The following is a 27,338-nucleotide window of genomic DNA, read 5'->3' as shown; positions in this document are numbered from 1 at the left end:
ATTATTATGCTTATCGGGTTGGTTTTATTAAGATGCTATGTGGAGACAAATTTAAAGTAATTATTAAGTGAATGAAAGGGGAGGAAATATTTCTTTCCTGAGAGGGTCGTGGAGCGATAAAGAAAGGAAAGATAGATTATGAAACTAAACTAGCACAAAATATAAAAACTGATAGTAAAAGTTTTTACAAATATATAAAAAGGAAAAGAGTAGCTAAAGTAAATGTTGGACCCTTAGAAGACGAGAAGGGGGATTTAATAATGGGAAACGAGGAAATGGCCGAGGCCTTAAACAAATTTTTTGTGTCGGTCTTCACGGTAGAGGACACAAATAGCTTACCGAAAATTGACGGTCGTGGGACTGTAGGGGGTGAGGTCCTTAAAACGATTACTATTACTAAAGAGGTAGTGCTTGGTAGGCTAATGGGACTAAAGGTAGACAAGTCCCCGGGCCTGGATGGAATGCATCCCAGGGTACTGAAAGAAATGGCAGAAGTAATAGCAGATGCGTTGGTTGTAATTTATCAAAATTCGCTGGACTCTGGGGAAGTGCTGGCTGATTGGAAAACAGCTAATGTGACGCCACTGTTTAAAAAAGGAGGTAGACAAAAGGTCGGTAACTACAGGCCGGTTAGCTTAACGTTCATAGTTGGGAAATTGCTGGAATCCATCATTAAAGAAGAAATAGCAGGACACCTGGAAAAAAAATGGTTCGATCAAGCAGACGCAGCATGGATTCATGAAGGGAAAGTCGTGTTTGATGAATTTACTGGAGTTTTATGAAGATGTAACGAGAGCAGTTGACAGAGACGGGTGCAGTTGACGGGTGGATGTGGTGTCTTTGTATTTCCAGAAGGCGTTCGATAAGGTGCCTCACAAAAGGTTGCTGCAGAAGATTAAGGTACATGGAGTTGGGGGTAAAGTGTTAGCGTGGATTGAGGATTGGCTATGTAACAGGAAGCAGAGAGTTGGAATAAATGGGTGCTTTTCTGGTTGGCATTTGGTGACTAGTGGCGTGCCGCAGGGATCGGTGCTGGGGCCTCAACTATTTACCATATACATAGACAATCTGGAGGAGGGAACTGAGTGTAGGGTAACAAAGTTTGCAGATGACACAAAGATGAGTGGGAAAGTGAATTGCGTGGAGGATGCGGAAAGTCTGCAGAGAGATTTGGATAGGCTAAGTGAGTGGGCGAGGATCTGGCAGATGGAGTATAGCGTTGACAAGTGTAAGGTTATCCACTTTGGAAGGAATAATAGTAAAATGGACTATTATTTAAATGGTGAAAAATTACAACATGCTACTGTGCAGAGGGACCTGGGGGTCCTTGTGCATGAATCGCAAAAACTCAGTTTGCAGGTGCAGCAGGTGATCAAGAAGGCAAATGGAATGTTGGCCTTTATCACAAAGGGGATGGAGTATAAAAGCAGGGAGGTCTTGCTGCAATTGTACAAGGTACTGGTGAGGCCGCAGCTGGAGTACTGTGTGCAATTTTGGTCCCCTTATTTGCGGAAGGATATATTGGCCTTGGAGGGAGTACAGAGAAGGTTCACCAGGTTGATACCGGAGATGAGGGGTTAGCTTATGAGGAGAGATTGAGTAGATTGGGCCTGTACTCGTTGGAGTTTAGAAGGCTGAGGGGAGATCTTATAAGATAATGAAGGGGCTAGACAGGGTAGAGGCAGAGAGATTCTTTCCACTTAGAAAGGAAACAAGAACTAGAGGACACAGTCTCAAAATAAGGGGGAGTCAGTTTAGGACAGAGTTGAGGAGGAACGTCTTCTCTCAGAGGGTAGTGAATCTCTAGAATTCTCTGTCCATTGAAGCAGTGGAGGCTACCTCGTTAAATATGTTTAAGTCGCAGGTAGATAGATTTCTGAGCAATAAGGGAATTAAGGGTTATGGGGAGCGGGCGGGTAAGTGGAACTAAACCACTATCAGATCAGCCATGATCTTATTGAATGGCGGGGCAGGCTCGAGGGGCTAGATGGCCTACTCCTGCTCCTATTTCTTATGTTCTTAGTTCTGTCATAAATCATTGTTGAGAAAAATTTGGTCGGCCAACATTTTCCTTCAGATCCAAGTTAGTTTTAGGAAGGACAGAGGAAAAGGAGATGGGTGCTGATCTTAGTTGAGGATGAAATCAGTGCAATAGAGGATATTGGCTCAGAAAACCTAGATGTAGAATTAGTCTATGTGGAGCTAAGAAACAACAAGGGGCAAAAAACATCAATGGGAGTTGTGTATAGGTCTCCAAACAGTAGTGGTAATGTAGGGGATGGTATTAAATAGGAAATCAGAGATGCACGTAAAAACAGTGCTACAGTAATCATGGCTGACTTTAATTTACACATTGATTAGGCAAACCCAATAAGCAACGATACTGTGGCGGATGAATGCCTGGTGTGTGTAAAAGATGGTGTTTTTAGATCAGCATACTGAGGAATCAATGAGGTAACAGATTACCCTAGATTTGGTATTATGCAGTGAGAAGGGGTTAATTAATAATCTTGTTGTGTGGGGTTCTTTAGGGAACAGTGACCATAACGTGATAGAATTTTTAATTAGGATGCACAGCGAAGAAGTCTGATCCACTTTAGACAGACAGAAACAGAATGGCAGAAGATGTGTAGGTTAGGTAGATTGGCCATGCAAAATTGCCCCTTAGTGTCAGGGAGTTTAGCAGAGTAAATATGTGGGGTTATGGGATAGGGTCTAGGCGGGATTGTTGTTGGTGCAGACTCGATGGGCTGAATAGGGATTCTATTTAAATGGTGTAAAAACAGAAAATGTTGGAAAATCTCAGCAAGTCTGGCAGTATCTGTGGAAAGATAAATGTAGTTAATGTTTTGAGCCTGTATAATTCTTCAATTATTTTATTATTTAAATGGTGATGGATTGAGAAATGTTGACATGTAAAGAGATCTGGGTGTCAGCATGGTGGTACAGTGGTTAGCACTGCTGCCTCTCAATGCCAGGGACCCGGGTTCGGTTCCCAGCTTTTGTCACTGTCTGGGTGCTCCGGTTTCCCCCCTCGGTCCGAAAAATGTGCTGGTTAGGTGCATTGGCCATGCTAAATTCGCCCTCAGTGTACCTGAATGGGTGCCGGAGTGTGGTGACTAGGGGATTTTCACAGTAACTTCATTGCAGTGTTAATATAAGCCTACTCGTGACACGAATAAATAAATTTAAATTTGTACACCAGTCACTGAAAGCAAGCAAGTTTGCAGGTACATTAAGCAAATGCTATGTTGGCCTTCATTGCAAGAGGATTTGAGTACACACATACGGATGACTTACTGCAACTTTACAGGGCCTTGGTGAGATTACGCATGCGATGGGATGTTATGGCCTTGTTTGTCCCTATACCATAAAATCCTGCCCGAGGTCAACGGACCTTTCCATGATCTACCCCTCGCCCGCTCCGATTCCCATGGTGGGCAGGACGGTAAAATTCCGGCCATGGAGTCTTGTGTGCAGATTTTGTTTCCTCTTCTAAGAAAATAGATGCTTGCCATTGAGTGTTACAATCCCATTTGATGTTATCCTTAACTTCCTTGTTTTAAATAAGTCCCAGAATGGAACGCTAGCTCAAAGGACCAAGGCTGAAATTTTACCGTCCTGCAGTCACGGGAATCGGAGAGTCGGCGGGATTTTATGGTTTCGGTATGAATCCTGTTTTTTTCGAAAATATGAATGAACAGGACTGCCAAATGGCTTTTAACAACAGCAGTTAGTGCAGCTCCATTGCAGCTTGCATGCAAGAAGATGTACCAAGTTGCAGGTGAGAGCTGAGCACTGCTGTTCCTGCATGTGGAAGCAGCATCGGATCGTATGGTAGATATAGAACATAGAAAAAATACAGCACAAACAGGCCCTTCGGCCCACAAGTTGCGCCGGTCATGTCCCTACCTACCAAGGCTTATATATAGGCTTACCTATAGCCCTCAATCCTATCAAGTCCCATGTACTCATCCAGAAGTCTCTTAAAAGACCCTATCGAGTTTGCCTCCACCACCACTGACGGCAGCCGATTCCACTCAGCCACCACCCTCTGGGTGAAAAACTTACCCCTGACATCTCTACCTACCCCTCAGCACCTTAAACCTGTGTCCTCTCGAAGCAACCATTTCAGCCCTGGGAAAAAGCCTCCGAGAGTCCACCCGATCTAACCTCTCAACATCTTGTACACCTCAATTAGGTCCCCTCTCATCCTTCGTCTCTCCAAGGAGAAAAGACCGAGTTCCCTCAGCCTATCCTCATAAGGCATGCCAACCAATCCAGGCAACATCCTTGTAAACCTTCTCTGCACCCTTTCAATCATTTCCACATCCCTCCTGTAATGAGGCGACCAGAACTGCGCACAATACTCCAAGTGGGGTCTGACGAGGGTCTTATAAAGCTGCATCGTTATCTCCCGACTCCTAAACTCAATCCCTTGATTGATGAAGGCCAGCACACCATACGCCTTCTTAACCACCTCCTCTACCTGCGAGGCCGATTTTAGAGTCCTATGGACCCGGACCCGAAGGTCCTTCTGATCCTCTGCACTGCTAAGTCTTACCCTTGATATTATACTCCTTCATCCCATTTGACCTGTCAAAATGGACCACTACACATTTATCCGGGTTGAAGTCCATCTGCCACTTCTCCGCCCAGTCTTGCATCCTATCTATGTCACGCTGCAGCTACTGACATCCCTCCAACCTATCCACAACACCAACCTTCGTGTCGTCGGCAAACTTACCAACCCATCCCTCCACTTCCTCATCCAGGTCATTTATGAAAATGACAAACAGCAAGGGTCCCAGAACAGATCCCTGGGGCACTCCACTGGTGACCGACCTCCATTCAGAAAAAGACCCGTCTACAACCAACTGCAGGCAAGCCAGTTCTGAATCCACAAGGCAACAGCCCCTTGGATCCCATGCCCTCTCACTTTCTCGAAGTCTTGCATGGGGGACCTTATCGAACGCCTTGCTGAAGTCCATGTAAACGACATCTACCGATTTTCCTTCGTCAATGTGTTTAGTCACATTTTCAAAGAACTCCACCAGGCTCGTAAGGCACGATTTGCCTTTGACAAAGCCGTGCTGACTACTTCTGAGCATACTAAACTTCTCTAAATGTTCATAAATCCTGTCCCTCAGGATCTTCTCCATCAACTTACCAACCACTGAGGCTAGACTCACTGGTCGGTAATTTCCTGGGCTATCGCTGTTCCCTTTCTTGAATATAGGAACCACATCTGCAATCCTCCAATCCTCTGGAACCTCTCCTGTCTCCATCGACGACGCAAAGACCATTGCCAGAGGCTCTGCAATCTCTTCCCTCCTCTCCCACAGTAACCTGGGGTACATCCCAGCCGGTCTCGGTGACTTATCTATCTTGATGCTATTCAAAATTTCCAACACATCCTCTTTCTTAATGTCCACATACTCAATCTTTTCAGTCTGCCTCAATCCTGTAGTACAACCACCCAGGTCTTTTTCCACCGTGAATACAGAGGTAAAATATTCATTAAGCACCTTTGCTATTTCTTCCGGTTCTGTACAGACTTTCTCACCTTCACATTTTATAGTTCCTATTCCTTCACATCTCATCCTTTTACTTTTCACATATTTATAGAACGCCTTGGGGTTCTCCTTAATCTTACTTGCCAAGGCCTTCTTGTGACCCCTTCTGGCTCTCCTAATTTCTTTCTTAAGTCCCTTCCTACAAGCCGTATACTCATCTAGATCCCTATCATCGCCTAGCTCTCTGAACCTTTTGTATGCTTTCCTTTTCTTTCTCACTAGGTTCAGCGCAGCTTTCGTACACCATGATTCCCGTAACCTACCAACACCTCCCTGTCTCATCGGAACATTGTCATGCAGAACTCCAGACAAACATTCCTTGAAAATCTGCCACCTTACTTTTCCTCAAGAATGCCTCCTTCCAATTTACGCCTCTAATCTCCTGCCTGATGGCTTCATATTTCCCCTTACTCCAGATAAACACTTTCCTAGCTTGCCTGATCCTATCTCTTTCCAATGCTAGCGTAAAGGAAAAAGAGTTATGATCACTATCCCCAAGATGCTCCCCCACTGAGAGATCCGACACCTGTCCAGGCTCATTAGCCAGTACCAGATCGAGTACAGCCTCTCCTCTTGTAGGCTTATCCACATGCTGTGTCAGGAAACCCTCCTGAACACACCTAACAAACTCCTCCCCATCCAAACCCCTTGCCCTAGGGATATTCCAATCGATGTTTGGGAAATTAAAGTCTCCCGTTACGACAACCCTGTTATTCCTACATCTCTCCTGGATCTGTTTCCCTATCAGCTCCTCAACATCCCTGTTACTATTGGGCAGCCTGTAGAAAACACCCAGCAAAGTTATCAACCCCAAAGTTATCGACGATATAGGTGTCTTCATAGGAGATAGTGTAGGTCTACATCTTTCTGCTGATTGTGAAGAACTGTTTTCTTTGTTTCAATCGTTGTAAAGTGGATGTTCTGAAGTATCAAGAAGTGGTTGGTTACAGCTGTAAAGATGCCACCAATCAGACCAAGCATTGGGTATACTTGTTTGACATTGTATTACATGAGAGTATGACATAATGTGCCGTGCTTCTGAAGACCAATCATTCGTCAAGCATTTGAATATTGTAGATCTTATTATGCAACTTTGGGGAAAATGATACCACCGGATGAATTAATTTCATGTTTGCTGATATAGGTTTGCATATGTTGGCGGTAGGGCACATATCATTCATTGGGCAGGCAGACTTGGCTAGCATTCCTCTATAGACCCCTCTTCTAAATACTTCAGCTTCGATGTGTAGGTTAGGTGGATTAGCCATGGTAAATACAAAAGGCTATGGGTGGGGAGGTGGGCTTGGGCAAGATGCCCTTTCGGAGAGTCGGTGCAGCCAAATGGCCTCCTTCGGCATGGTTAGAAGTCTCCAATAAGTGTTGGTAAAGAGAGCTGAAAAAAGGCATCTGGCACAAAGCTCGTGAAGGCCACAAAGCCAACAGGGGGACTGCCAACTGAGCGCTCCATTCCTAGCAACTCTGCATCCAGGTTTCACAGATATCTTTCAAACCTGCTGTTTGTAATGCTGTCTCGCCCCCAACTTCAGAACAGAGCGGAGGGTTTTCATGCCCCGTTATGAATAAAGAATAAAACTTGTCGTCTTAAATAAATTTCTGACACGGGCCTTGGATCAGCAGCAAAGTTAAGTGCAATAGTAATCAGATGGAGCTGATTCCCACACGGATTTTGTGGTCACAACAGGCTGCTGCAAATGAAATAAATGTGGACAAGCTGTAGCAGATAAAGTTGTTGACTGTAAGTTCATCTGATAAAGAATATGATAGTTTGTTGAATAACAGTAATAATGTTGTTAAATATTGTGTATTGTAAGTAGGAGAATATTATTAGGGGTTGAATCACAGCGCCATCTCCCTGGCCCTGCACTCAACCCTGAAACACCTAGATAAGAAAGACATCTATGTCAAACTCCTATTTATTGACTACAGCTCAGCCTTCAACACCATCATTCCTACGAAACTCATCTCTAAACTCCATCGCCTGGGGCTCGGCTCCTTCATCTGCGACTGCATCCTGAACTTACTAACTCACAGACCACAATCAGTAAGGATAGGCAACAACACCACCTCCATGATCATCCTGAACACTGGTGCCCCACAAGGCTGTGTTCTCAGCCCCCTACAATATTCCTTATACGCCTATGACTGTGTGGCCAAATTCCCCTCCAACTCGATTTTCAAGTTTGCTGATTACACCATTGTAGTGGGTCAGATTTCAAACAATGATGAGACGGAGTACAGAAATGAGATAGAGAATCTGGTGAACTGGTGCGGTGACAATAATCTCTCAATGTCAACAAAATAAAGGAGAAAATCATCGACTTCAGGAAGTGTAGTGGAGAACATGCTCCTGTCTATATCAATGGGGATGAAGTAGAAAGGGTCGAGAGCGTCAAGTTCTTAGGTGTCCAGATCACCAACAACCTGTCCTGGTTCACCCATGCCAACACTATAGTTAAGAAAGCCCACCAACGCCTCTAATTTCTCAGAAGACTAAGGACATTTGGCAGGTCCGTTACGACTCTAACCAATGTTTACAGATGCACCATAGAAAGCATTCTTTCTGGTTGTACCACAGCTTGATATGGCTCCTGCTCTGCCCAGGACCGCACGAAACTACAAAGGGTCGTGAATGAAACCCAGTCCATCACGCAAACCAGCCTCCCATCCATTGACTCTGTCTACACTTCTCACTGCCTCAGAAAAACAGCCAGCATAATTAAGGACCCCATGCACCCCGGACATACCTTCCGTCGGGAAAAAGATACAAAAGTCTGAGGTCACGTACCAACCTACTCAAGAACAGCTTCTTCCCTGCTGCCATCAGACTTCGAAATGGACTTGTCTCGCATTCAGTTGATCTTTCTCTACACCCTAGCTATGACTGTAACACTACATTCTGCACTCTCTCCTTTCCTTCTCTATGAATGGTATGCTTTGTATAGCATGCAAGAAACCATACTTTTCACTGTATACTAACACATGTTACAATGATAAATCAAATCAGATAGTTGATGTGAAGCAAACATTGACACAGATCTGATGGGTCACGTGGCTTGTATCAGTGCTGTAGCCTTCTATTATTTTATGGCCTGAATTTTGAACTTGGCGAAATGGGGCACAATGACATCAGAGGGCATCCCAATGTCATTGCACTGCCTCATGATATCTCAGTTGGCAGGGGCATACGGAGGTTGGAAGTGCATTTGCTGATGAACAAAGAGCTAATTAAGCCCATTTAAACAGTGATTGTCTCTGATTTTCAGTGGCCCCTGTGCTTTTTATGGTTGGTGCATGGACCAAGTGACCTTCACATTTTTCATCCCTTCTAAATTCAGGTTCAATGTCGAAGAGGACTCCAGGGAGATGCCACTTGCGTGCACCAGTGGATCTTTAGATCTCACAGGCCTTGAACCTTTATGCCTCAGGTTCTTTCCAGGGGTCAGTGGGAAGTCATGTTGAGTCTCACAATTGGCTGCCCACAGCTGCATGAAGCTGGTTACAGATGCTCTGTTCTGAAGGGTCAGCACCTTCATTCATTTCCTCTGATGGCAGCCAGGCTGAGCGAGCTAGAGGCTTTGCAACAATTGCAAGACCTCCAAGGATCTGATTGACTGCATGCATGTTCCCAACAAGATGCCAGTCGGGGAGCTTAGTGGCTTTGCCAATAGAAGCAGGTATGGAGGGGTTTACTTCAATATCCTCTTGAGTGTGTTTTCCTAATTGTTGTTTGCAGTGCACTACACAATCTGACTCTGTCAAAGGGATACCCATTGAATGATAAAGACAACGATCTGGATCCACAGGCACTAAGGACAAGTCGAGTGCTGCATCGGAGGAGGAACCCCTGAGTGAGGAGCAAGATCCCAACGTGAGGCTCCTTTATGGAAACCAGGGAGGCCTTGATTCAGAAAATTTTCAGCTAGGCATCCAAATCATGATGGCAAGGAGTACATCATAGAAATATAGAAAAGTTACAGCACAGAAGGTGGCTATTTGGCCATCTTGTCCATGCCAGCCTGAGGGCACCCAGGTGTCCTTTCTAATCCCACCTTCCTGCACCTGATGAAGTAATCCTGTTACCCTTAAGTCAAGGTCCCACTTCTGGAGTTTGCAGCCCTTCCTCTGTGTCACACATGACTCCCAGGCCTATTTCTTAATGAAGACATGAAGCACACAAAGGCCATTGTACAGAATGATAAATTTTTACAATCACACCATATATACAAATTCACCAGCACGTGTGCCAAGGAAACATACATCACCCATGAGAAGTCCTTTTGTGATCATGGTGACTTTATGTTCCGTTTTACAAGTGCTATGTCTTCATGCCCCTCTCATTGGCAGCTGGATTGGAGGCAAACTCCTGACTATAATGTCCTTTCAGCCTTGGTGGGCATCATCTGGCTGGTCAAGCCTGTGCGGGCACCATCTGGGCAAGAGAATCTAGCACCATAGCCGGACACTCCTCAGTTGTCACAGTATCATCAGACGGGATGGTCACTTGCAGAGGGATGGAGAAGCTACTACCAGAGATGCCCACAGATGTGAGCTGCAGCTTGTCTGCCAACGTGAGTTTGATTTGAACCTCGCTGCTCAGCATAGATGTTCACAGGCAGCTAGCAGAGTCACCAGGTACCTCATCCATCTCTCATACTGGCAGTGACCCACTGGGGTTACTGTCAGTGTGTAGGTTGCATATCTGAATGCAAGCCCAGGAAATGCTTCACCATGAGAATCGTCACTCTCTCTGTGGAGGAGGCTGTGCGTTCAGACTCCAGGTCAACACTGAGCGCTCACACTGCATGGACGCCTTCAAGACTGAAACCATGGCAGGCGACCCCTTGGCGATCTCTGCCAGATCCTCCCATGCATCCTGCTGGAGATCCAGTATCTACCACCTGATGGACACTCCAGAAAATGGCAGATATGTCACTAATGCCTTCCCACCTCCCAACACAGCCCTAAAGACTTGGTAAATTACTGCCAGTATGTCTGTCACAACTATAGTTTCTGCCGAGATGCAAACACTTTAGAACATCTTTATCCAACTTCTGTTTATTAGGTTAGCAGCTTTACCAATTTGATTAAAGCTCCACTTCAAATTGCACAGCCAGAACAATTTACATTTGTATAGAGCTTTTACTTCAGTAAATTATTTCAAGTTGCTTCACGAGAGTGTCATCAAACAAATCTGATGCCAAACCGCATAAGGAAATATTAGAACAGATGATCAAGCTCTCAGAAATGGGTCTTATGCAGCTGTTCAAAGAGAGGGGATTTCAAAGCCCTGGGCCTAGTCAGCTGGAGGCATAGCTATCGAAAATGGAGTAGTGGAAAAAGAGGCTAAAACTGGAGGTGTTCCAAGATCTTGGGAAGGTTGTAGAGATGAAGAAAGTGTTAGATAGGGAGGGAAAGGCTATGGAGAGACTTGAAAAGAATTAGAGTTTTAAAATTGAGGTGCTGGCAGAGCTAATGTAGATCATAGAGCCCGGGAAGGGGATGGATGGTGTGATTTAGGATGAGCTCAAGTTTACAGTGTGTGCAAGTGGAGAAGGCTGGCCCAATGTCGAATGGAACAGAAGCAGGGTTGAATGGTTTAGGCAGCAGATAAACTGAGATATGGGGTGCAATCTTTCCAGCCTGCTGCTTGCGAGGCTTTCGTGCTGGGTACAAGTTGGTCTCTCGCCGAAAGCCACCGTCCTGGCCATGCTTTGCCCAGGAGAAGTCTATTGTCATGATTTGCATGACATTAAACATATAAAAGGTAAGAGAGAGTCAAAAATAGACATTGGACCACTGGAAAATGAGGCTGGAGAAGTAATAATAGGAAACAAAGCAACGGCAGAGGAACTCTGCTTCAGTCTTCATGGTGGAAGACACCAGTGGGATGCCAGAGCTCCAGGAGAATCAGGGGGCACAAGTGAGCGTAGTGGCCATCACTAAGGAGAAGGTTCTGGGGAAACTGAAAGGTCTGAAAGTGGATAAATCACCTGGACAGATGGACTACAAGGGTTCTAAAAGAGATTGTTCTAAAGAGGAAATTGTGGAGGCATTTGTGGTGATCTTTCAGGAGGTAGGGAGGGTCCCAGAGGACTGGAAAGTAGCTAATGTAACACCGCTGTTTAAGAAGGGAGGGAGGCAGCAGATGGGGAATTAAAGGCCGGTTAGCCTGACTTCGGTCATTGGCAAGGTTTTGGAATCCATTATTAAAGATGAGATCGCAGAGTACTTGGAAGTGCTTGATCAAATAGGATGGAGTCAGCACGGCTTCGTCAAGGGGAGGCCATGTCTGATAAATCTGTTAGAGTTCTTTGAGGAGGTAACAAGGAAGTTAGATAAAGGAGAACCAGTGGACATGGTTTATTTAGATTTCCAGAAGGCCTTTGACAAGGTGTCGCATCGAAGACTGTTAAATAAGTTAAAAGCCCATGGTGTTGAGGGTAAGATCCTGGCATGGATACAGGGGTCTTTTTCAGGATGGCAGCCGGTGACTAGTGGTGTGCCTCGGGTTGTTGCTGGGACCACAACTTTTCACAATATACGTTGATAATTTGGAAGAAGGAACTGAAGGCACTGTTGCTAAGTTTACAGATGATATAAAGGTATGTAGAGGAATAGATAGTATTGAGGAAGCAGGGGGGCTGCAGGACTTGGACAGGTTAGGAGAGTGGCGGCAGATGGAATACAATGTGGAAAAGTGTGAGGTTATGCACTTTGGAAGGAGGAATGGAGGCATAGACTATTTTCTAAATCGGAAAAGATTAGTAAATCATTAACACAAAGGGGCTTGGGAGTCCTTGTTCAAGATTCTCAAGGTTAACGTGCAGGTTCAGTCAGAAGTTAGGAAGGCAAATGCAATGTTAGCATTCATGTCGAGAGGGCTAGAATACAAGAGCAGGGATGTACTTCTGAGGCTGTATAAGGCTCTGGTCAGACCCCATTTGGGGTATTTTGAGCAGTTTTGGGCCCCATATCTAAGGAAGGATGTGCTGGCCTTGGAAAGGGTCCAGAGGACATTCACAACAATGATCCCTGGAATGAAGAGTTTGTCGTTTGAGGACTCTGGTTCTGTACTCGTTGGAGTTTAGAAGGATGAGGGGAGATCTTATTGAAACTTACGGGCTGCAGCAAGGCCTGGATAGAGTGGACATGGAGAGGATGTTTCCACTAGTAGGAAAAATTAGAACCAGAGGGCACAACCTCAGACTAAGGGGACGATCCTTTAAAACAGAGATGAGGAGAAATTTCTTCAGCCAGAGAGTGGTGAATCTGTGGAACTCTTTGCCGCAGAAGGATGTGGAGGCCAGGTCATTGAGTGTCTTAAGACAGAGATAGGTTCTTGATTTAATAAGGGGATCAGGGTTATGGGGAAAAGACAGGAGAACGGGGATGAAAAAAATATCAGCCATGATTGAATGGCGGAGCAGACTCAATGGGCCCAGTGGCCTAATTCTGCACCTATGTCTTATGGTCTTAACACATCCAGCATGGCCGTTTATGACCTCCTGGATGTCTCCTCCCTCATCAGTGAGAGGTCCCGCAAAAGAGGATCACTCATGATCCCCACCAACAGGGATCGGACATGGTGCCCACACCATGGGTATCGGAGGCCATTGAAGCCCCTGAGTGGTCGCGCAGGGCCTGGCACTGCCCACTGGGCACCCTGGCACTGTTCACTGGGCACCATAGTGCCATAGGGATGGACTTAAGTGGGGTTGGAGCCTTAAGTGGGGGGGGTGTAGCTATGAGGGGGAGGGGGAGCAATAGGGAAAGCTTTGCAGTGGGGGGGAGCAGGGAGGGCATGCAAGGGATTATTGACAATGGAGGGAGCATGTTGGGTGTGCAGGGGGAGGGTGATTGACAAAGGGGTAGGCTGTGGAGGAGGCTGAGATATGGGACCTCCTTGGCAGAATCCCAATGCGACCTGTGGTTGTCATTGGGGTGGCGGGGTGGAGGTTACACTGCAGCCGATGATGGGGGAGGGCTGATTGTCGCAGGATTTCTCCCAGTGCATCGGGAGATCGGGGCACCTGAGCGATGGTGCCCTGAGAATCTAAAGCTGGCTTCCCTGGCGAGCTTAGGCTCTGCCCCATCCTACCAACTCCTGACTGCCAAATTGAGTGTAGGAAAATTGTATCAGGTAGCTTGCTGAATTTTTTTTTTGAAAAGATCTAGCCCATGTTATATTGCCTGAATTCCATCGAGTTCTTTGCAATAGAGAAATAGTCATAAAAAGAACAGTTTTTTAGACCTGTAATTATCTTTTGTTTTTCAGTTAATTATATATACCTTTCAAACCCTGAGAAATAAACTAAGCAGCTTAATATTTCACCACAGCTTCAAAGTTGCATTTGGTGAATGAAAGTTATGGTATAGTTATTTAGTATTAATTATACTTTTGATGTGGAGATGCTGGTGTTGGACTGGGGTGGGCACAGTAAGAAGTCTCACAACACCAGGTTTATTTGGTATCACAAGCTTTTGGAGCGCTGCTCCTTCATCAGTGCTCCAAAACCTCGTGCTACCAAATAAACCTGTTGGACTTTAACGTGGTGTTGTGAGAATTATAATTTTGGAAGAGCAGTTGTCTGTCCACTGTGGCACTGACTGATTTTTGCTGAGTTTTGTCTAGATTGCATGCTGCTACAGATGATTTAATCTTGCCCTATCCCAATCAATGTTATTCTGAAATATAACAGCTCCATTGTTCTTGCTTTCACGTGATGTTTCAGACTAATGGCATTGAATGATTTAATTCATTTTGTGGTTATCTGTAATCTCTAAATTTGATGAGCTCATGAAGATGTTAATAGTGACATCCACATCCCATGAATAAATGGAAAAAAATCCTTGCAGTGAGGAACAAATCCTGTAAGAGTAATAAACTAATGTATATTCTGCAAATTGATTAAATGTTCCTCATTTTTGTAATGGATGTAAAATGTTTGTCCATTTGTATATAGTCCTGGCTATTTATATGTTGTTTATACGTTATACAACATTCTCCCCTTTTTGTGCTGTACATCTAATGTTCCACATAATTCATCTCGGATGTAGCCTTGCTTTCAGGTAAGAAAAGTAGTCATTGTGTATTGTTTCCTGAAGTTCAAAATAATCAACACTTCTAAAGAACAATACAGCACAGGAACAGGCCCTTCTGCCCTCCAAGTCTGCACCGCTCATGTGCCCAACTAGACCATTCGTTTGTATCCCTCTATTCCCAGTCTGTTCAAGTGGCTATCTAGATAAGTCTTAAACGATCCCAGCGTGTCCGCCTCAATCACCTTGCTTGGCAGTGCATTCCAGGCCCCCACCACCCTCTGTGTAAAATACGTCCCCCTGACATCTGTGTTGAATCTTGCCCCCCTCACCTTGAACCCGTGACCCCTTGTGTTCGTCACCTCCGACCTGGGAAAAAGCTTCCCACTGTTCACCCTATCTATGCCCTTCATAATTTTATACACCTCTATTAGGTCGCCCCTCATCAAAGTCAAATGTCAGAGCTTCATTGAATGAATTTCTCAGATCACAGCATGTGCTGTGGACTGATGTATTCTTAGTTTGATACACAGATTAATGCAGTTGTGAGCGATGTGGCACACTGGATACTTGTGTATACATATGAAACCAAAAGAGAAAATGCTGGAAATCTCGGGTCTGGCAGCATCTGTAAAAAGAGAAAAAGAGCTGACATTTCGAGTCCAGATGACCCTTCGTGTATACGCATTATAACATCCTTCTTTTGGAAAGAAAAAATGTATCAATAGAATTGTTTCATATTATGTCTAAACCAAAGAATAACAAATCAACTTTTATAATTAAACTGAACATCTTGATTGTCTTTTATAGCTTATTTTTTTCCAAAAACCATATTTGGGTACTAGGATGTTGTACCTCCATCTCATGAATTTGACATTGCTCTGAGTTGACACACTGTGTTGATGATATGTTGGTTAATCCTGGTGCTATAGGAATTGTGCTTGATTTTTAAAAATTTTATTCCTTTCTCAACATTACAAAGCCAGTGCACAGAGTGGACACCCCTAATCTATCTCCTTGCTTGCTCTGAAAACCAATTTGAATTGAATCCAATTCATGGTCCCCACAAAAGTGACATACTAGATCCAAGCTGACAAGAACAGGCATTACGACTGATCTCATGCTTGATCTTAGTTGTGCTTGATACTGTTGTGTCACTTGCTGCTAACTTAGTTGATGTGTCGGTGCTTGTTGATGCCTCACTTGTTAGTGATATTGCTGGTGTTAATGATCTTTTTACTTTTCCAGCTTTGGAGTAGGTCAAAAATGGATGCTGTTACTTCACCTTTGCTTACTGTTTTCAGTTTCGATGAATGACTTTGAAGTCTCGGCTTCACCAACAAACTTTGCTGGATTCCAGGTTTTCATGATTGGATCCTGTATATGTAAAGTTTGTCCTCAAAACAAATCCAGCAAGGATTTGACATGTGTGAAGTGTTGACTTCCTTCTACCTGTGCATCAGTAAGTTATTGTCTTCCTCCTTGTTATTGAGGATATATCTTGCTTGGTAGTGTTGTCTTCCTGCTATTAAGCAGTCTTGGGAGGTATAGCTTAGACTGACAAGTGCGGTAATGTTTGGGTTTTCCTGTTTCTCTTGGCATTTTATGAGGCTTCTCATGACCATCCTGATGTGTCTTTCTATAAAACAGGTTTTGGTTAATGTGGTGGTGATGATGAACACATACTGTCCATCTCTCTGAATTGTATTCCTTAATCACATATAACCCTTTTCCAAATCCCTTGCTGAGCAAACTGAACTCCTGCTGCTGGGATGATTGTTGTAGCTCTAAAATCTTTCGACTTTTGATAAAAGAAACTTTAGAGGAATAGTCTAGATGCCATTCTTGATTATGTGCAAGTATGCCATTCTGTGGCTATCATCTCTTTCTGTTGTTTATTTTGATACCTTTAGCGTACACTGCATATAGATACTATTCTTTCCAAGACTCTTGTAGATGCCTATTCAATACACAGCTAATCTGGCTGTGAGCTTGTACTTCTTGATTCTAATGTGGCCTTCATGTGTTTTCTGGAGAAGTTTTCTCTGCATGGTTTTGGATATGATGATTCTGGATCTGGCCAGTTCTAATGAAATGTTGGGGTCGATTCTCCCATCCCGCTGCGCTGCTTTTGTAGACTTAAGCGGAGGCTGTTTTGCGGTCTCCCTGCTAGGCGTGAGTCTCTGGCAGCTGGATTTCTGGCGCCGTCCGCTCCATGCCAGAAATTGGTGCAGAGCTGCATTAATTGTGGTAATATTCATTACCACATATTTTAAATATCATTAGCGAGCCCAGGACCTGAAGTGTGCGTATGTGTACGCATGCAATTGGAGGTAGGGGGGTTCCCACTGTCACTCTGCACTCGAGCTGAGTGACAGGGACGGAGGCTGGGCATTGGGGTGGAGGAGGGCTCAGCCTGCTAGGGAGGCTGGGGCTGCGGTGGGGAGGGGGGTGGGGGGGGGGAGGCTGGCCTGGGCACATCTGGAGGGTCAGCAATTGGGCCTTGGGGTTTGCACAGCTGGTGATGCTGGGGTCATGGGGCTGGCCAGCGATCGGGAGCCTGGCAGTGCACGGTTACTGCGCATGCGCCAATCTTGGTGCTGACAGATCGGCGCACATGCAGTGGCCTGTTCAGCTCTATGCTACCTGCCTCTCAAATGGGAATAGCCCCCACCCACGGATTTTCAATGGGGTTTATGCTCGTGCACTCTACAGTGCAGAGAGTGGGAGATTCATTTTGAAAGTCCTGCTGAAAAAAACAGCATGATTTACTCCAGTTTTTACGCAAATTTGACACTTAGAATTTCTTTGGGAGGATCGCCCCGTCATCTTTGATCTGGATTGCAGGCTCTTATATCTTATCATGGTACCCCTGAAATAGGATCTATAATTTTTTCCCTTTGCTGCTCTCATCTCTAATTTGATTTAATTTTGTTGGTGTGATGTTCATTAGTTGATGGATCTTTACACCTAAATCTTTGATCTCATGTTTCACATGTGGTGACAGATGAGATACGGCATCTTTTAACACCTGACTTGTATTTCAGATTGAAATTGTAACTGTGAAGCCTCGAGAGTAACCTCTGTGTGGTCTTGCTGGTATTTTACACAATTTTTTCTTGCAGATCTGCTCTAGCGTTCAAAGAACACTCTCTACTATTTTCCTATAGAAATATGTATGGAGTTTTTCTCTCAAAGTTCTTTCTACTTTGGCATATCTGGCCTCAGCTGATATTAGAACCTTGTAGACGAATGTCATTGGTTTTATCTCGTATCAGGATCACTCCTAGTCTTTTCTTTTAGAAGCATCTACTTATGGAGTGACACATTTACTTCTGTTGTAGAATCATAGGGTGGAGTTTTCCTGTCCCGCCCACCACAGGAATCGTACCAGGTGGGACGCGGACCATGCAAAGCTCCATTGACCTCGGGCAGGATTTTCTGGTCTTGGGGTGAGCATGGACGGAGAATCCTGCCCATAGTGTGGAATCTTCCGGTCCTGGCAGCAGGGGTACCTTGCTGGGTGGGGAAACTTAATTTGGCACAAGGCCAAAAATCAATTTAGCGAGTGAGATGAACTTTAGCAATTATGTTCTCAGGACTTTAAAGGCAAGTCAAACTTCCCGACAAGAAATATCGTTTTGCATTCATTAGCATGTCATGCATCATCATTAAAAAGGCAACTCACTGGAATTATGTTGCCCTGCCGGCGAGAAATGACAGTGTTCACTTTTATGTAAGTGGTGTACACCTGGGGAGGTACATTTCTCCCATGATTAATAATGAGTTGCCGCTGTGTTGCCCTCTTTGGGGAACATCTGTAAATGTCAGTCTACGCTTGAGACTGGGTGGTTGCAATGCAAGTTACGTAGAGGATGAACAAGGAAGGGTCTCGGGGTTAGTGAGAACAAAGAACAATACAGCACAGGAACAGGCCCTTCGGCCCTCCAAGCCCACGCCACTCCCTGGTCCAAACTAGACCATTCTTTTGTATCCCTCCATTCCCACTCCGTTCATATGACTGTCTAGATAAGTCTTAAACGTTCCCAGTGTGTCCGCCTCCACTACCTTGCCCGGCAGCGCATTCCAGGCCCCCACCACCCTCTGTAAAATACGTCCTTCTGATATCCATGTTAAACCTCCCCCCACCCCTTACCTTGAACCTATGACCCGTCGTGGACGTCACCACCGACCTGGGAAAAAGCTTCCCACCATTCACCCTATCTGCCTTTCATAATTTTATACACCTCTATTAGGTCACCCCTCATCCTCCCTCTTTCCAGTGAGAACAACCCCAGTTTACCCAATCTCTCCTCATAACTAAGCCCTTCCATACCAGGCAACATCCTGGTAAACCTCCTCTGCACTCTCTCTAAAGCCTCATGTCCTTCTGGTAGTGTGGCGACCAGAACTGGGCGCAGTATTCCAAATGCGGCCGAACCGTTCTATACAACTGCAACATCAGACCCCAACTTTTATACTCTATGCCCCGTCCTATAAAGGCAAGCATGCCATATGCCTTATTCACTACCTTCTCCACCTGTGACGTCACCTTCAAGGATCTGTGGACTTGCACACCCAGGTCCCTCTGCGTATCTACACCCTTTATGGTTCTGCCATTTATCGTATAGCTCTCCCCTACGTTAGTTCTACCAAAATGCATCACTTCGCATTTATCTGGATTGAACTCCATCTGCCATTTCTTTGCCCAAATTTCCAGCCTATCTATATCCTTCTGTAGCCTGTGACAATGTTCCTCACTATCTGCAAGTCCAGCCATTTTCGTGTCGTCCGCAAACTTACTGATCACCCCAGCTACACCTCAGTGAGGAAGAGGTAGTGAAGATTGACCCTTTAATAATGGTGCCCTTTCCCCCCATGAAAAAAAAGTGGGGTGATGACATCCTGCCTGCCCCGCCACAAGCTGCTCATGGATGCACTGTTAATTGAATTGAACAGTGCAAGGTCGGCCTCCAATACCCCCACCCCGGTGTAACTCGTGTGCCCGCCACCAACTCTCAAACTGACTCAAAAATGGAATATTCCAGCTGTAGAGTCATCACATACAGATGGAGGCCATTCAACCCCTCTGATTTGGGTAAATCCTAGCTATCAAATCTCCATTCCACCACATGCAATAAGATTGCTTGGGTTACCATTGATCTTCAGGGATGATCTTCTGGTATACTCTGAGCAGGATGATATCAAGCTTCAGTCTCAGACTTCTTGTTGTTGAATACTTCTCACTTTCTTTCTGATCTGAACGGTTATGTGAATTTCTTTCCCCTCAGAACTGTCACATTTGGACATTAAATGCAATTGTATGGGTCCATTGTGTAAGATCATAAGAAATGCCCTTAAACCCCATCATCTGCACAACATTGCCCAGCAGCAGGGAGATCAGTTGGAGGAGGAGGAGAGCAGTGAGGGATGAGGTGCACGTCCTGTCGGTATGAGGAGCCAGAGGAAAGAGGGCGGGCAGCGATGGCAGGTGTCCGGTCGGAAGGGCAACCTAGCTGGTGCGGTGCAGTGAGGAGGCTGCAACCACCACATATCCATCACACTGCAGAAACAAGTTCAGCCGCCATCATTCCCCTTCCAAACCGAAATGGGCCCTCAAACCACATCACCCCTCCCCAGCCTCTCTCATCCCACCACCCTGTCCCCCAGAGACATCCAAACGTGTTAATGGACCTGGGCTGGCAATGGTTGCGAGTCTTGGTTGAAGGCTGGAGGATGATGATGATGACGACTCTCTGTTGTGCACACTGGGATCCTGCTCCTGGTGCCACTCAAGTAATCATAGAAACCCTACAGTACAGAAAGAAGCCATTCGGCCCATCAAGTCTGCACCGACCACAATCCCACCCAGACCCTACTCCCATATCCCGACATATTTTACCCACTAATCCCTCTAACCTACGCATCTCAGGACTCTAAGGGGCAATTTTAGCATGGCCAATCAACCTAACCCACACATCTTTGGACTGTGGGAGGAAACCGGAGCACCCGGAGGAAACCCACGCAGACACGAGGAGAATGTACAAACTCCACACAGGCAGTGACCCAAGCCGGGAATTGAACCTGGAGCTGTGAAGCAGCAGTGCTAACCACTGTGCTGCCTACCTAGGAGTCTGACTCCTACCCGTTCTCAAATGCACGCTGCCACTCTGGCTCACGTAGATGTAAGGGTTGGGGACACATGTTTGTGGGGCAATCGGGGTGGGGGGTCACTTGCGCCACTGGCGGATGTTGGGGAAGGTAGGGCAGGCACTCTAACATGTGGCAGAGTCTCGCAAGGCACACCACCACTCAGCTCTGTGGAGGTGGAGTATCAGAGACACATTAGTCACAGCTGTGAGGTACAAATAAAAGTTTGTGCTCTTAAGATTAGTGATGAATAAATCCTGACTACTGGTGACCTTCACCTGTGCCCTCTTAGTGAACTACAACTTTCTAACTTTGTGTGGCCTACTGCTCCTTTTAGGCGCTATTGCAGGATGCACATGGTGGTGTCCAGCTGTGAAATAATATACCCCATTGCCTGTGATGCCCATGATGGAAGTCCCCTGGGTGGCCGGAAGGGCACTGGCTGACTTGCAGATAACACTGTTTCTGTTCATCTAGCTGGCCCTGAGATCCCTAGTGTGAGGAAGGGGGGGAATCGGAAGGTTTCAAGACATCCAGGATCTCCTGGGTGGGCCCGAGCCCTTCCTCCTCCCTTGGGGTGCCTAGAGGCCCAGGGACACTCGTTGGGACGCCAAGGTAGCTGGACTGAGCTCCAGAAGATCTGGCATCATCTGGCTCTGCCAGTCCTGGAGGCCCAGATGTGTCTGCCCCATGGTCTGTGATCCCTCAGTCCTGGCCCCCTGAGACTGGGCCAAGCTCTGGAGCCCCTCCACTACAGCATTCTGTGAGCGAGCCAGGCTCTGGAGCCCCTCAGCATTAGCCCTTGGAGACTGGGCTCACAGCCACGGCCTGATGTGTCTCCAGAATGCCTCCAAGAGTCCCAGCCATGGCCCGCAGTGTCTTCCACATTGCCCCCAACACCCATGGCCATGGAACAATGTGCCTCCTGCATGCCGGCAACACCATGGCTTGCTGTGTCTCCAGGATGGCCTGGCCCCTGTCACCCATGAGGACAGATCCTGAGCCAGACTTTCCACTACGGTCACTCCCCTTGCGGCGTTGGCCTGATTCACACCCTTGTCGGCACTTCCTCAGCAGCACTCTGTTGCACTCCCCTAAACAGCCTTGCAGTCACAGCATGGTTGCTGACAGCCATTCCACAACTCCCCGGGTTTGCTGATGCATCTCCGCCAGTCTTGGGATGAATGAACCCCGAGGCCCGGCATCTTGCTTGGGGACAGCTGAATCCTTGCCTCTGGCAGATCTGTGTGCCCGAGCTCCCAGATGTGCCACTTCCACCCGACGTGCATCAGTGTCTGTGATGTACTCGCCAGTAAGTGACCCAGAAGCCTCAACACTAAAAGTACCCACCGTGGTGATAGTCTGTGTTGGTGGGTTGTCTGGTAGATACCGGTGCCGTGTCTCTGGTGCTGTCCTGGGGAGTTTGCTGAGTAAGAAGTTTAACAACACTCGGCCAACGTTGTCTACCTGATACGCTGCAAGAAAGGATGTCCCGAGGCATGGTACATTGGGGAAACTATGCAGACGCTGCGACAACGGATGAATGAACACCGCTCGACAATCACCAGGCAAGACTGTTCTCTTCCTGTTGGGGAGCACTTCAGCGGTCACGGGCATTCGGCCTCTGATATTCGGGTAAGCGTTCTCCAAGGCGGCCTTCGCGACACACGACAGCGCAGAGTCGCGGAGCAGAAACTGATAGCCAGGTTCCGCACACACAAGGACGGCCTCAACCGGGATATTGGGTTTATGTCACACTATTTCACATAAATATTTCTGCTTTTTTCCTCCTGAGTCTTTATCATGCGATCCTAGAATCAGAATTTATGTCACACTATTTGTAACTCCCACAGTTGCGTGGACCTGCAGAGTTTCACTGGCTGTCTTGTCTGGAGACAATACACATCTTTTTAGCCTGTCTTGATGCTCTCTCCACTCCCATTGTTTTGTTTCTTAAAGACTGGATTAGTTGTAAGTATTCGCATTCCAACCATTATTCATGTAAATTGAATCTGTGTCTTTATAAGTTCTGTTTGTGAACAGAATTCCCACTCACCTGAAGAAGGGGCTCAGAGCCTCGAAAGCTTGTGTGGCTTTTGCTACCAAATAAACCTGTTGGACTTTAACCTGGTGTTGTTAAACTTCTTACTGTGTTTACCCCAGTCCAACGCCGGCATCTCCACATCACGAGTTTGCTGAGGGCAGGGGGGGGGATTAATATAGTGAAGTGCATGGTGTGCCATATGTGCCTGTGTCTCGGACGTTGTGCTGGCAGTTTTGGGGAAAAGGGTCACCACTGAAGGGTGCTTGTTGAGGGGAAGGAGTTAGATTCCGTTCCTGGGGGATGGGGACGTTGTTTCATGCCTTTCAGGTGTCTACGCACAGTTTGAGATCTGTACCAACCATGCGCAGGTTCCAATTGGGATGCTCACTCACCCTTGCTGCTAGAAGAAAGTCGTACAGTTTATTTTTACACTGCTGGCCAGACCAGGGTGTCGGGCTCCTGGCATTCACAGCATCTGCCACCTCCTCCCATGATGCCGTGACGACTGCACCCCTTGGGGAAGGGCCCTGACTGGGGAAAATCCGCTGACGCCTCTCCTCCATAGCATCAGCAGGCGGTCCTGGTCAGCCTTGGCGAATCTTGGAGCAGGTTTCCTCGAAGACATCTTTGTGGCATGACTGGCTGTGTCTCTCCATTCCTGTAGCATATATGCAGCTCTGGCTTATTAGGGGAATCATGATGTGGAAATGCCGGCGTTGGACTGGGGTAAGCACAACAAGAAGTCTCACCAGGCTAAAGTCCAACAGGTTTATTTGGTAGCACAAGCTTTCGGAACGTCGCTCCTAAAGCGACACTCTGAATGCCAGGAGCCTGACACTGTGGTCTGGCCAGCAGTGTAAAAAGGTGGGGGGTGCAATACTCAGGGCTCCTAATCAATAAGCTGGGGCAGGCGGGGGGGGGGGGGGGGGGGCGGGGAAAGGGTGCAGTGCTCAGGTCTACCATTGAATAGAGGGAATGCTTGCAAGCTGGGGGGTGCATGGCAGCACAGCACAAGTTCCCTGCAGGGCAGCAGTGAGATCAGTCTGTTCGAGGGATGGGGTACACACATTATCTGGGTCTGTGGGGGCATGGGGTGAGCGAGCAGCCATGTCTGTGGGGGGGGGGGGGGTGCAGCGATGTCTGTGTGGGGGTTGGTGGACAGTGATTTGAATGCTGGGAGGTCTTTTCAGAGATTTGCCAGAAATGTGCGCATGCGCGGGTTCCCACTCATCCCGCAGATTTCGGCCTCTTTGGTGTGAATAGGTCCCGTCCATGAGCTTTTAATGATATTCACAATTGTGACCTCTGCAGTGCACAGAATGTGGGAAATTTGAGTCTGAAGTTGCACTGATTAAAAAAAATCGTGAATTACACCATTTTTCCTGCCAATTCAGCACTTTGAATTTTTTTGAGAGAGTCGGGCGTGTTTTCCAATCGGCCTTTTTGTACATCAGGGTGTGCAGAGCCCCAAATGAGCTGATCTACCAGGCTTGTCATCTCTTCCCTTGAATTTGCACTTCGAATCATAGATTCCCTGCTGTGCAGGAGGCCATTCGGCCCATCGAGTCTGCACTGACCACAATCCCACCCAGGCTCTATCCCCATAACCCCATGCATTTACCCAAGCTAGTCCCCCTGACACTAAGAGGCAATTTAGCATGGCCAATCAACCTAACCCGCACATCTTTGGACTGTGGGAGGAAACCGATGCAGACATGGGGAGAATGTGCAAACTCCGCACAGACAGTGACCCAAGCCAAGAATCGAACCTGGGTCCCTGGCGTTGTGAGGCAGCAGTGCTAACCACTGTGCCACCTTTGCTGGCTACATTCCTCAATCTTGATTATCAGCAGGCTCCGCTAGTTCTTATAGTTCCTGCCTCAGGCTTTGAAATTCGTATCGGTGGATACGAATTTCAAATTTGGCTGGAGATGTGTGCTGAGTTTCTGAAATTTTGTCTTAAGTTCTTACTGTCTTCTTCACTCAGATCCCAACTGTTGAAAAAACCCAATCCTTTCCCTCCTGTCCACAAGAGGATGTAGCTGACCCTTTTTCCTTCATTAGTGTTTCGAGGAAGCTACTGAATGTCAGTCTGTACTTTTGTTTAAACTTCTCAAATGCCTCTATGACATCATCAAACTCCCACTTCATCCTGGAGTTGAAGCTGTGCATTCGTTATTGTTGCAGTGGCCATTTCAATGTTGTACAATTGGCTCAGTTTTACCTCTGTAATTTGGGTTGATAGATCTCAACCTAATTCAGTATTGAATCTGTTTAAAATGTTTGACTTTAATTCACAGACACCTGCTGTCATCATTATGAATTGCGGTTCCCAGGAGTTAAGGCAAATCGTGCCTTACGAGCCTGGTGGAGTTCTTTGAAAATGTGACTAAACACATTGACGAAGGAAAAGCGGTAGATGTCATTTACATGGACTTTAGCAAGGCGTTCGATAAGGTCCCCCATGCAAGACTTCTCGAGAAAGTGAGAGGGCATGGGATCCAAGGGGCTGTTGCCTTGTGGATTCAGCACTGGCTTGCCTGCAGCACGCAGGGAGTGGTTGTACACGGGTCTTTTTCTGAATGGAGGTCGGTCACCAGTGGAGTGCCCCAGGGATCTGTTCTGGGACCCTTGCTGTTTGTCATTTTCATAAATGACCTGGATGAGGAAGTGGAGGGATGGGTTGGTCAGTTTGCCGACGACACGAAGGTTGGTGGTGGTGTGGATAGTCTGGAGGGATGTCAGAAGCTGCAGCGTGACATAGATAGGATGCAAGACTGGGCGGAGAAGTGGCAGATGGACTTCAACCCGGATAAATGGTCCATTTTGGTAGGTCAAATGGGATGAAGGAGTATAATATCAAGGGTAAGACTCTTAGAAGTGTGGAGGATCAGAAGGACCTTGGGGCCCGGGTGTATAGGACTCTTAAATCGGCCTCGCAGGTAGAGGAGGTGGTTAAGAAGGCGTATGGTGTGCTGGCCTTCATCAATCGAGGGATTGAGTTTAGGAGTCGGGAGATAACGATGCAGCTTTATAAGACCCTCGTCAGACCCCACTTGGAGTACTGTGCTCAGTTCTGGTCGCCTCATTACAGGAGGGATGTGGAAATGATTGAAAGGGTGCAGAGAAGATTTACAAGGATGTTGCCTGGATTGGTTGGCATGCCTTATGAGGATAGGCTGAGAGAGCTCGGTCTTTTCTCCTTGGAGAGACGAAGGATGAGAGGTGACCTGATAGAAGTGTACAAGACGTTGAGACGTATAGATCGGGTGGATTCTCGGAGGCTTTTTCCCAGGGCTGAAATGGCTGCTACGAGAGGACACAGGTTTAAGGTGCTGGGGAGTAGGTACAGAGGAGATGTCGAGTAAGCTTTTCACCCAGAGGGTGGTGAGTGAGTGGAATCGGCTGCCGTCAGTGGTGGTGGAGGCAAACTCGATAGGGTCTTTTAAGAGACTTCTGGATGAGTACATGGGACTTGATAGGATTGAGGGTTATAGGTGAGCCTAGGTAGGTAGGGACATGACCGGTGCAACTTGTGGGCCGAAGGGCCTGTTTGTGCTGTATTTTTTCTATGTTCTATGTTCTCGAAAATCAAACATTTAGAGACAAATGTACCATCAAATGCATTTCTTAGATTCCACCATGTGATGCAGACTGATGGATTGTTAGTTTGATAATGCATACTGTGGTATGATAGTGACTGATGTGACACTGGATACTTCTCTGTACATGTGCATGAGAATATATCACTAACTTTGTTAAACTCTTCCATAGTTAAGATTTTTTTTGCTGCCTACTTGGGTTAGTGTTCACAAAGTTTCTGGAAGTGAATTTAAATTTGCCTCTAGCTGACCCATTATTGAGATTATTCATAACTGTTTATGTCCTGACCACTCATTTGTCTCTGACTATGATTTTGAAACTGAATACTGATCAGGTCCACAAGATTGAGCAAGAGAGTATGCCTTCAATTCACAACCATTCAGCTGTGCTTCACTCAGATTTATGCCGCTAGGATTTTGAAAATGTTCTTGGCAGAGCCACCTTATTCTAGTTATCATGTGTACATTGGCGTGCTCAGCAGCATTTCTCCAGCACTTGACTTCCCAAGCACTCTGCCACTGCCCTATGTGTTGACGAATCCTAGAAAGCCACGCAAGCCTCATTTTAATGATGGAAGACATTTTGAAGGAGTTGATTCTCATCTTTCCTATCACTGTGCAAGATGCTGAATACTTGATGTTACATAGGAGAGCACAAGGGCTTTCAGATGTAAATGTTTTCTTACATTTGGATCTGAAAAAGAATCACTGGCTGAGGTCTAGACTCTAGGGGGACGATTCTCCCAAAAATGTTCAAAGTGCTGAATTCGCAGGAAAACTGGTGTAAATCACAATTATTTTTTCAGAGTTCAGACTCTAATCTCCCACACTCTATGCACTGCAGAGGTCACAATTGTGAATATCATTAGAAGCTCGGGGGTGGGGCCTATTCACACCAGAGTCTGC

The 27,338-nt window shown here is 46.4% G+C and overlaps 1 protein-coding gene across 2 annotated transcripts in view; it reads left to right on the top strand.

Annotated features, from left to right (window-relative positions):
• Positions 1–27,338, top strand: part of retreg1 (reticulophagy regulator 1) — a 164,093-nt gene that overhangs the window by 19,314 nt on the left and 117,441 nt on the right. The window lies entirely within an intron of this gene.

This window comes from Mustelus asterias, chromosome 2 (assembly GCF_964213995.1).
Source record: "Mustelus asterias chromosome 2, sMusAst1.hap1.1, whole genome shotgun sequence".
NCBI lineage: Eukaryota > Metazoa > Chordata > Chondrichthyes > Carcharhiniformes > Triakidae > Mustelus > Mustelus asterias.
The sequence above is the reverse complement of the archived record's forward strand: the minus strand, read 5'-3'. Positions and strand labels throughout refer to the sequence as shown.